The sequence below is a fragment of the Calidris pugnax genome, unplaced genomic scaffold (genome assembly GCF_001431845.1).
Source record: "Calidris pugnax isolate Ruff unplaced genomic scaffold, ASM143184v1 scaffold44, whole genome shotgun sequence".
Lineage (NCBI taxonomy): Eukaryota > Metazoa > Chordata > Aves > Charadriiformes > Scolopacidae > Calidris > Calidris pugnax.
Genome location: NW_015094506.1, coordinates 8,132,549 through 8,142,013, shown reverse-complemented (window position 1 = coordinate 8,142,013; position 9,465 = coordinate 8,132,549). Strand labels below are relative to the sequence as shown.

The 9,465-nt window shown below is 40.8% G+C and overlaps 1 protein-coding gene across 3 annotated transcripts in view; it reads right to left on the bottom strand.

The window, feature by feature from the left end:
• UHRF1BP1L (UHRF1 binding protein 1-like) overlaps positions 1–9,465 on the bottom strand; it is a 77,345-nt gene that overhangs the window by 47,613 nt on the left and 20,267 nt on the right. The window contains exon 1 of one of the 3 annotated variants that reach the window (XM_014964056.1): positions 2,680–2,820. The exons of the other annotated variants lie outside the window; for them this stretch is intronic. The gene's annotated coding sequence lies outside the window, so the exon portion shown is untranslated. Of the gene's footprint in view, positions 1–2,679; positions 2,821–9,465 lie in introns of those variants that run through there. 3 annotated transcript variants of the gene reach the window in all.

The window sequence follows — 9,465 nt, the reverse complement described above, 5'->3', positions numbered from 1 at the left end:
TTAAATTATTTTTATTAAAAAAAAAAAAAAAAAAGAATGGTAAGTAGTACTAAGTATCACCAAAATATCACCACAAAATGTAATGGCTTTCCCTCATCTTGGACACTACATCCATTTCTGGAAAAAAAAAAAACCACAATAAAAGGAAACACCCATTGCAGAACATTTAAATGCCCATGAAAACATCAGGTTAGAACACAGTATCAAAATCAAAAGCTTGAAAGACTTTAAAAAGAAAAAAAATCATGGCATTTGTGATAGGTTTTGTAATACCTGCTATGCCTACAACATTGTAGGATCAACAACATACACTCTGACACATAAACACTTAAGTTCTTTACTTAAAAATATTTACAGTACATTCAGTCGAAAACAAACATTTGTGAGTATAAATTTTAATATTTCTGGACAAAAAAAACTTCCACAAACAATGGCACTCTGGCAGTCTGCACCAGGAAGGGAGCATTACCATAGCACTGCAAAATCCCACCACCACTGGGTAACCAGTAGGCAAGTCTATAGCGAACGTAACTCTGGTGGTCTGAGAAGCTACCCTCAGCCCTTATCCAGAAGTCACGTGTATCATTAATGTTGTGTCCTGCACGGATTGCCAAATACCATGCAGTTTCCTCCCAAGAAGCCCCTATCAGTAGATGAACTGCGAGGGTTACCATCCCCTCATTCTGCAAGCTACAGGGAACCACAGGGGACTCCTAAATGGCAATACCAACTGCAGCAGCTACACCTTTACCCATGGGTAATGCGGCCACCCCACACAAATGTCTGCATGCTCTGTTTAATCACACCTTGAACTTCTGTAGAGTTGCCAGGTGTGTATTTAGTGGCTGTGGGCAACATGGAGAACCCTGTGTGGCCTGCATGGAGAGGATCTGCATGATCTGTTGAGCATCATCTTGTGAAGGTGCTCACAGGCCAACCCTCTGGAGCAGGACAGGGCATTCCCCTGTTTGCACACCCAGCCTGGACCTACTGCTCTCAGCTGGCCATAAGGTATAGCACAGTAGACAAGTCCAAAACAATACCTACAGCCCTACAGCTTCAGGTGGGACTTTTCTGGCTGCTATACTGGACCTGAACCATCTAACACACGTCAGGCCTTTTGAGTTATCGTAGTCTAAAGACAGATCTTCCCTTCCAGGTAAATCACTGATTAGGACCCTGACTCAACAACCAGCCCATACTTGTACAACACGCCTAGTGCAGTGCCACACCATCCCCCTTATCTCTCCCATCCTAGGAGGTGGAGCGCTGAATAGTACATCTGCTTTGCTGATGCATTCCAAATAATTGCTTCCATTTCATCATGACACAGAAGGACTTCAGCGTGGACTCCTACTCTAGCTGAGCTCCTAAAACAGCTTTGTACACTCATCCATTCACTCTGAGACTCATTCCATACTGTCTCAAACACTGACATCCCCACCAACTCTCTTGACGGTATATAAAGCTTCTCCTAGTTAATTCTATAATAATATATACAGGAAATTATTTCTATTTGGAAAAACTGTATTGGTTGCTCGTTGGGTACAGGCAGAACTGAAACAGCTGCTGTCATCAATGGCTATTATCTAATTACGTGTCATGCAGCAGATCTGCGCAGACATAGCCAAGCACTGTGCATAAATGAGGAGCTTACACTGCATGAATGATAATCATCTTGCAAGCAAAATATTGCTCAAGCAATTTTTCTTTCATTTATGATACATCCTCACACAGACCATTATTAGCTGCTCTATCCCATGAGGCTTTTCACATAGCACTTACACAAGCATAGGAACAGTCAATATTATCAAACCAAAAAAACTTGTTTCAAACATGAGAATTCTATGCTTGACAGACCTTAATGCATAGTTGAGTACAAGATAACACAAAATCCTTAATATACTAAACCATATGCAGCAAGGTATATGCAACTTCCACATTGCAGGCAGCAAAAATAACATTTTGAGAACTTGCTTATATTTGATACCTATTAAATTCCACTCAAAAAACAGCATTCTGTCCCAACACAAAGAAGAGCTACTTGATGAAAAATAATTTTGTAAATTTAAAATCAAGAAACATTGGTGCAGTGTAAAAGCATGACAACATCTGCCTTCTGGAAACTGCATAATTTATTTATGTTACATTAGCAGACATCTTGTTGTGAGAACTGATCAGTTAGCATTACAAAAATAATATTTTTCAATGAGACATTAACTATAAGGACTATTTTAATCATAAAAAAAAAGATCAGGGATTCTCTTATGTACAGTACGTAAAAAGCTGACCAATTCCTTAAATGTCTATCAATACAGAGGTGATAAACATCAAGTTATGAAAAGGAATTAAGCAGATGTAAATGATAAGCAGCAAATGTCAAACAGCTTAAAGATATTGAGAAACATCTAGAAAATAAACATAAAGATATGTTTATAATGGCATTGCTGACTTACTTCACAAACCAGTTTTGCAAATTTAGTTTAGGGCTTTTAAAAAAAAAAAGCCCAAAGGACCAAAACACATAGCTGCATAGCAAGCAATTATTTTTGCAGAATTGTAAGTTACAAAAACAAAGAGGAGAGAAAACGCAATTAACGTTTTACAGAGCTCATTTCACTCCCGAATTTATATAAACACAAACCACCAACTCTACAAAGGTGGGAGAGGGGAAGTTACCTGAGGGCAAGGTATTCAGACAAAAGGCCCCTATTCCTGGTGAAAGCAAGTGGTCAGTTGCCACGGCTTCTGAGAAGCTTCTGGTACTCATTTTGGTGGTAAGGATACTCGCAGCAAACCAATCTCCACCAGAGCCAGCTGGGATCGCTGCAGGGAACGGGACACAGGGGACACACAAGGGATCAAGTTCAAAGGGAAAAAGGAGTGATACAATAATGTAAGAGAGTTTTAGCTAAAAAAGATAACCGCAGTTACAACAGTTTATTACACATCACGACATTATAGAACTAAAAAGGAAGTAGACCTGTGTAAAATGCAAGATTCCCATGAGAATATCCCTGGTTATCTGACACTACAATACTGCAGCCATGTTTAAACGAACATCTCGTGGATAAAATTTTAATCATGCAGAAAAGGTCTGTATAATACAGCCAAATAAGAGATACTCAGTAAGTATATTAGGAATGTGAGAAGGAAAATAGCCCGGAGACGCAGCATAAGAGGTTTTTATTTTCAAATGGAAGGTAACTTTTCAGTTTTGTTTTGCTTAGCCTGAGACTTCTCAGCCCACACGATTTGTTGCTGTCCACAGTGTCTCCACTTCACCTACTCAAAATTCACACTAAAGAAACGTGACTCTACAGACGTAACGGAACAGGACTTCTTGGATTTGTTTTTGTGTTTAGGGTGGTGCTAGAGACCTGCACACATTTGACATTCTGATTTTGCAGACTATGAAATTTTAGTACATTAAGCTTCTCAAAAATTAAAAATCTGAATCTTTAATTTGGCAAACCATGTAGTAATTTAAAAAAAAGAAATAAAATTGTTAACTGTCTTCACTTCGAAAAGATGCTTCAGCCTAAATATAATTAATTCCTACACTTTTACCCTTTGGGGTACAATAAAATCCAAACATTTGGAGAGTGCCCTTGGTAGGTGGTATGTTGGGATATTTGAAGAGAGTTTAAAGAGATTTATCACTCTAGTGAATTACAGATGCCTATTTACCAATGATTATTTTTCTCAGGTGTCTAGATCCCCAGCCAAGTAAGCAACCCCGTAGCTTCCAGATTGCTGGGTAGCTGAATCCCAAGGTTCAAGGTAACAGAAGCAGCCAGCTTCTCTGGGAAAATAAAAGCTCTGGTATTCTCAAGCTGTATGATGAGCTGCATGGCAGAGCTGCCACAAAATCTGCGCTGAGGTCATGCTCTACACAGAGCAAGGCTTCTACTTCCATGCAGGGGAGCCTGGAAGTACTAAAAGCCAGCTGAGTGGAATTCTTTTCTTACTTTCCTCTACTGTTTCTTCTCATGAAAAGAGAAGAAAAAGAAGAGATCTGAACCGCAGTTAGCACCAGCTCCACAAAGGTGTACAGAAGAACCCCTGTGGGAGCTACCAAATTGAGAAACCCAGGTTCTTCCACAAGCAAATACATTATTGATGCTTTATCTCCAAAATACTTTTATAATTTCATAAAACAACTCAGCAATTTCAGTTTGGCCTTTTGGAAGATATTCTGTTACAGAAGCCTAAAATGCAATATGACGCATGAAGCTACTAACAGAAATAGAAGAAAGTGGAATTTTTTTATTTTTGTTGAAAAAAAGCATTTATTGATGCCTTTTTGCTCATCAGAACACCTCCAACACATTCACACAGACAAAACTGTTGGCATGAAGTCTCCACTTAAATACAAAGAGTACTGAATTACAAACATAGAGCAATTTAAAGTTTCATTATAATCCTGTATTTCTTAAATTCCCCTTTCTCCTCATTCTTTTCTGCCATCTTAAGCAGTTCTGCTTTACTACCTGTCCTTTTTCAGACTCGTTCTTCTACTAGGTGCAGTAGCATGTATTTACAACAGGCATTATGCTCACACTTTCTATAAGCATTCAGATTCAACATAGATTAATCCAGAACAATGTAGGTTGTTATGTCTACATTGCATTTTGCAATTTTCCCCACATACTACACAAGCCAATAAAGTCAGTGACATAAAATACACTCTGTAAAATCTTCAGTACAAGCAGAGAGAGAAGCTGTTTTACACTTATTCTAAGAAAAGTATACACTTTGTGCTCCTTGGCTGGCTAAAATAATTGGATAACTTCCACAAAACTGGAAGTGACATAGAAGTAGAATACAAAAAACTGTAAACAAGCAAAAATTCTATTTCTTTCACTTCTAACAGAAGTTTCAGTGTTCATCCAAACAACTTTGGTCATTTGGTTACAGGAAGGAACATGCCCATTCTGGCTGAATAAAGCAGTTACATTGGTAGATCCTAAAAAGGAGTCACCTCACATCTCTTGAGATGGCAACATCTCACCAAACAGGCATGTCTTACTGGTATAAAAGCAGGGTGATAGGCAGGTCAAATATGCAGGTAGGACATGTATCAATGAAGTTGTACTATACGATGTAGGATATCACTTTATAGTAGGATCAGCTGACTCCTCATATCCATACAAATAGCATGCTACTCCTTGTGAAACCAACCTTCATGTGTGTTTCAGAATGATTTCCCAGCTATGAGGTGAAAAATATTGTCACAAAATTTACTGCAGATTTCTTTTATTGAAATTATAGTATTTTTACATCTATTGCCTCAGGTGAGCAAAAGCAAAGAAGATCTAAGCTCAGGTAGAGCACTGACTAATGACACACACTGAAAACAATTTGGGTTTCTGCCATACCAAATACCTTTAAACCTCTTACTGTTTTCTTTGTGAAAACAGCAAGTAAGATTCAAACAAAGAATGGGATTTTTAAAGTTGAAGTATGTGTTATCATTGGTAAACTTAAGAAGCTAATATCTAATTGAGATGAAGAATGTCATATTCAGTAGGGCTAGTTAACTCAAGGTAGAAGCAAAGTTTGCAAGCTTTTCTTCACGCTTCTTAGGCATATTTCGATGAACAAAACTGTTTTCCACAGAAAGACGGGGATACTGCAGATACTTACATAGGAGACCCAGTTAGACTGCTTATTAGGTATAAAAGGAATTTCAGTCAATGATACTAAAAGCCAAAAATGAAAACAACCTGAAAAAGCCCTTATACAAGTCTAAGCAAGTAATACCTAATCTCTGTCGATACCCTGGATCCAAATCCCTATGGTGGATGGTTATGCAGAGTGTAACAGAACACTATCGTGAACTTGGGTTGTCCTCCTGAAAAATGTTTTATACACTTGTCTACAAACTCTGAAGAAAAAGAAGTAACGCTGAAGGGTATCTGCTATTATCACAGCAGAGCAATACACAGAAAATCTTGCAATAAAAGGTGTTCTTCAACAAGAAATCTCTCACTCCTGAAAACATGTAACAGAACATACAAAGATTCAAAACAAGTTTCAGTTCACCAGGGAAGACCTGGACAGTAAGAGCAAGTGATCCCAACACTACATAGAAGACTCCAAGGCACAGTGTCTCATTCCTACCTCTGTAAAGGAAAATGCCAGTATCCAGATACTTGTTTAATTTTAGGGCATGTACATTATGAAGTAGACACTCCACCATCCACATTCACAAAAACCACACTTAACACAATATGGAGCTGACAGAAATTCAGGTCTCCAAATGACAAACTCATCTCTTCAGCTTAGCAGTTAGTATTTAGTTTCAGATCCTACGCCAAGCACCACATAATCTGAAGAACAACAAAAAAATGTATTTTGTTCTCCCTCCCCCCACCCCCTTCCCTCCTTCTCATTTTTTTCCACAGCCTTGAAGAAGAGCAATGCACGTTGAAGACAGAGGACACAGCTTTAAGAGTTTTTAAAAGACTGTGAGAAAGCTTAAACATCACCACCAGATCCTGACATGATACAGGTTTGTTACAAGCTGAGTAAATAAACTCTGCTACCTTGACTGTTCTTAAGCTGTAACACAGCAATAAGGAAAGCCTTTTACAAAGGTAAAAGGTCATTTAGATATCAAAACCATTCCACAATGCAGTTTGGGTGTTGTCTTCTTGTTCTCAGACCTTAAAGACTCATATCTATGTAAAGATTTTCCTAAGGCTCCTTCACAACACCAGTGGCCATATCAGTTCATCATCTAAAAGCACTGTAAATTGCCAAATGAAAACTATACTGCTGAATGACACAACATTTAAAATTTGCATATACATTATCTAGATAGTAAGAAAGCTGAAAATTGCTAATATGTGAGTAACAGATATTGCAGCAATTTTCATAGCAAATATTGCTAAATGAACAATAATTTGGGGGAGCTGGACAAGATGACCTCCAGAGACCCCTTTCAACCTCAACTGTTCAGCAATTCTGTGATTTGCGGCAAAAGTACTTTTCTGTAACTGAAGGTACAACTTCACCTCTTCTATTTGTTCTTTGAAGTACATATTAGGCTTGGCTTTGTTAAAACATACACAGAAATACAATAATCAAAACTGAAAGGATATTGAGATTACAGGACAATTCTTTCCATTTTTCCTTTATCCTTATGGGCTTCTTCCAGTAAATTTTAATCCTGCCACTTATACCTGCTTTGTTGAAGAAGGCAAACAGGCATCAGTTTTGAGGAACTATGAAAATTGTAGAACAGGAACTAATATAGTAATAAGAGTAGAAAGTAAAAGTGGCTTTTGGCACCCTCTGTATTACAGGAAATTCCTCATGTATTTGGCTCCAGACTGAAATAGTGTGTGAAACCTACCCTAATCACATTCTTATAAAACATATTAAAGAAAATCCTGAAATAAAGAAAAACATTATCGCTTTTGTTGAAAAAACAAGTTCCTGAAATGTAGAAAGCCACCAGATTTACAGGTGCTTGTCACCTGAACTCTATTTTCTTGTGTAACAAAATTCTGTAACCACTGAAGCGCCAGTCCTGCAAGGAGAAAAGATACTATCTGATCATGTGATTATGAACACCCATAATAAGAGGCTTAATAATAACATTGTCTATATTTTCGGTAGCAAACATGCTCTTTTAATGTCAACAGTGTGGATCATGAGACTCAACTTGAACCTGCAAACCTCAGACTGTTAGACACATCCCATAAGCTTTTTAAGAATGACGAAACTTGTCACAATCAATTGACATAGTTTTGTTGAATAAGCATTATCACATCACAGGAGAAAGCAAACACAGATTTGTCAACATTAAAAGTTACTTAATTATAACCAGGTTTATTTGAAAAAACTAGACAAAAAAAAGCTCATGTCACTCATGCCCAGTTCTGAGACACATTTTAGACTTTAACCTTTAGCATAGAGATTAGAGTTCACTTCTGTTTTCACACAACTTGCTAAATAGCACTATAGGGAGTGAGCTGTGTCAGTCATGGAATCACTGTCAGTCCCAGTGACTCCATGCCAGTTTCTGTTTAGGAAACTGACTCCAGGCTGATGACATCTTCCTACTGCATTTCCATTCTCACAGTGCTCAGTTACTTTCACGTGAAGACAAGATTTCTCTGCCAGCATTCCCAGCTACAAAACTCATGAGAAGGATGGAGGAAAAAAATTATTCTGTTACTGCTTCATACATCATCTTCTGTGGACAGATAGCAAAGGATCTGAATTGAGATTTTGTTTTTCTCGTAATTCATCAACAGATTTATCAAATGACCATCTGTCCTTTCATTTGATTTTCTCTATCTATTAGCACTGATGAAAATAAACACCTTTCAGAAATACCACACAAAATTAGAATAAATGATTTTGAAAAAAGTGAGCAAATAAGGGACCAGTATTTCTGGTCATATGTTTTAATTTATAGAAGTAAGCTCTGAAGAATTACAACACTGTGACATCATGACAGATCAAGTACCTAATAGGTTTTCATCTCTTTTCACAAAATGGGAGAAAATCAATGTGGCTTTTAAAAAGTGTGTCCATGGGATGGTGTACTTTTCTGCAGTTCATACAACGCCGACAGATACAAAATTTTACAGCGGGGGAGGGAGGGGGGGAAAGGGGAAGGGTTGGTTGGTTTTTTTAACCCACAAGGCTGGTTAGATACGATTTCAGTCACCCAGAAGACGCCGAAGTTACTTCATCCCTCGGCGAGCACCGGAACGCATCTCTTTTGTTACCCGGCCCCACCTGCGGCTGCCGGAGCTCCGATGGCTGCACGGGCACGGCCCGGGCTCCCGCACCCCCAGCCACCACCAACCCAACCGGGTCGGCTTGGGCAACCCCCCACCCCGCTCCCGAATTACGGGGGTGTTTGAGATTTCGCCACCACCTCCCCCTTTCTTTTCCGCCCTTCTCCTCCTCGCACACCTTCTCGGCGTCCCCCCGCCGAAGGGCTGGGCCGCTGCCTCCCGGGGAAGGCGGGGGGGACGCGGGCTCACTGCCGCGGCAGCCCCCGCCCGGCTCCGCTCCGCTCGGCTGCGCGGCGGGCCGCGGGGGCGGCCACCGTCTGCCCGGCGGGGAAGCGACCGGAGCCCGGCGGTGACTCACTCGGTGACTCCCGTCTGCGCCAAGCAAAACCGAGCCGCCGGCGCCCCGCCGGGCACCGAGCGATGGGTCGAGTGGCCGCTGAGGTGGCTGTCACCGCCGGCCGCCCCCTCCGCCTCCCGCAGTCACCCCGAGGACGCGGCTCCAGCTCCCCCCTCCGCGGGCTGAATGAAGCCCGGTACCCCCAGCGCCGCGGCAGGCCCCGGGGGCCGCTCTCCGCCTGGAGGCGCGGGGCCGGGAGCTGCCGCCGCCCCCCGCCCCAGCCTGCCGTCTACCCGGGGCACGGCGCCCTACTGACCTGGAGAGATGCTTCAGGATCTGCTTCTTGATAATCCCCGCCATTGCGTC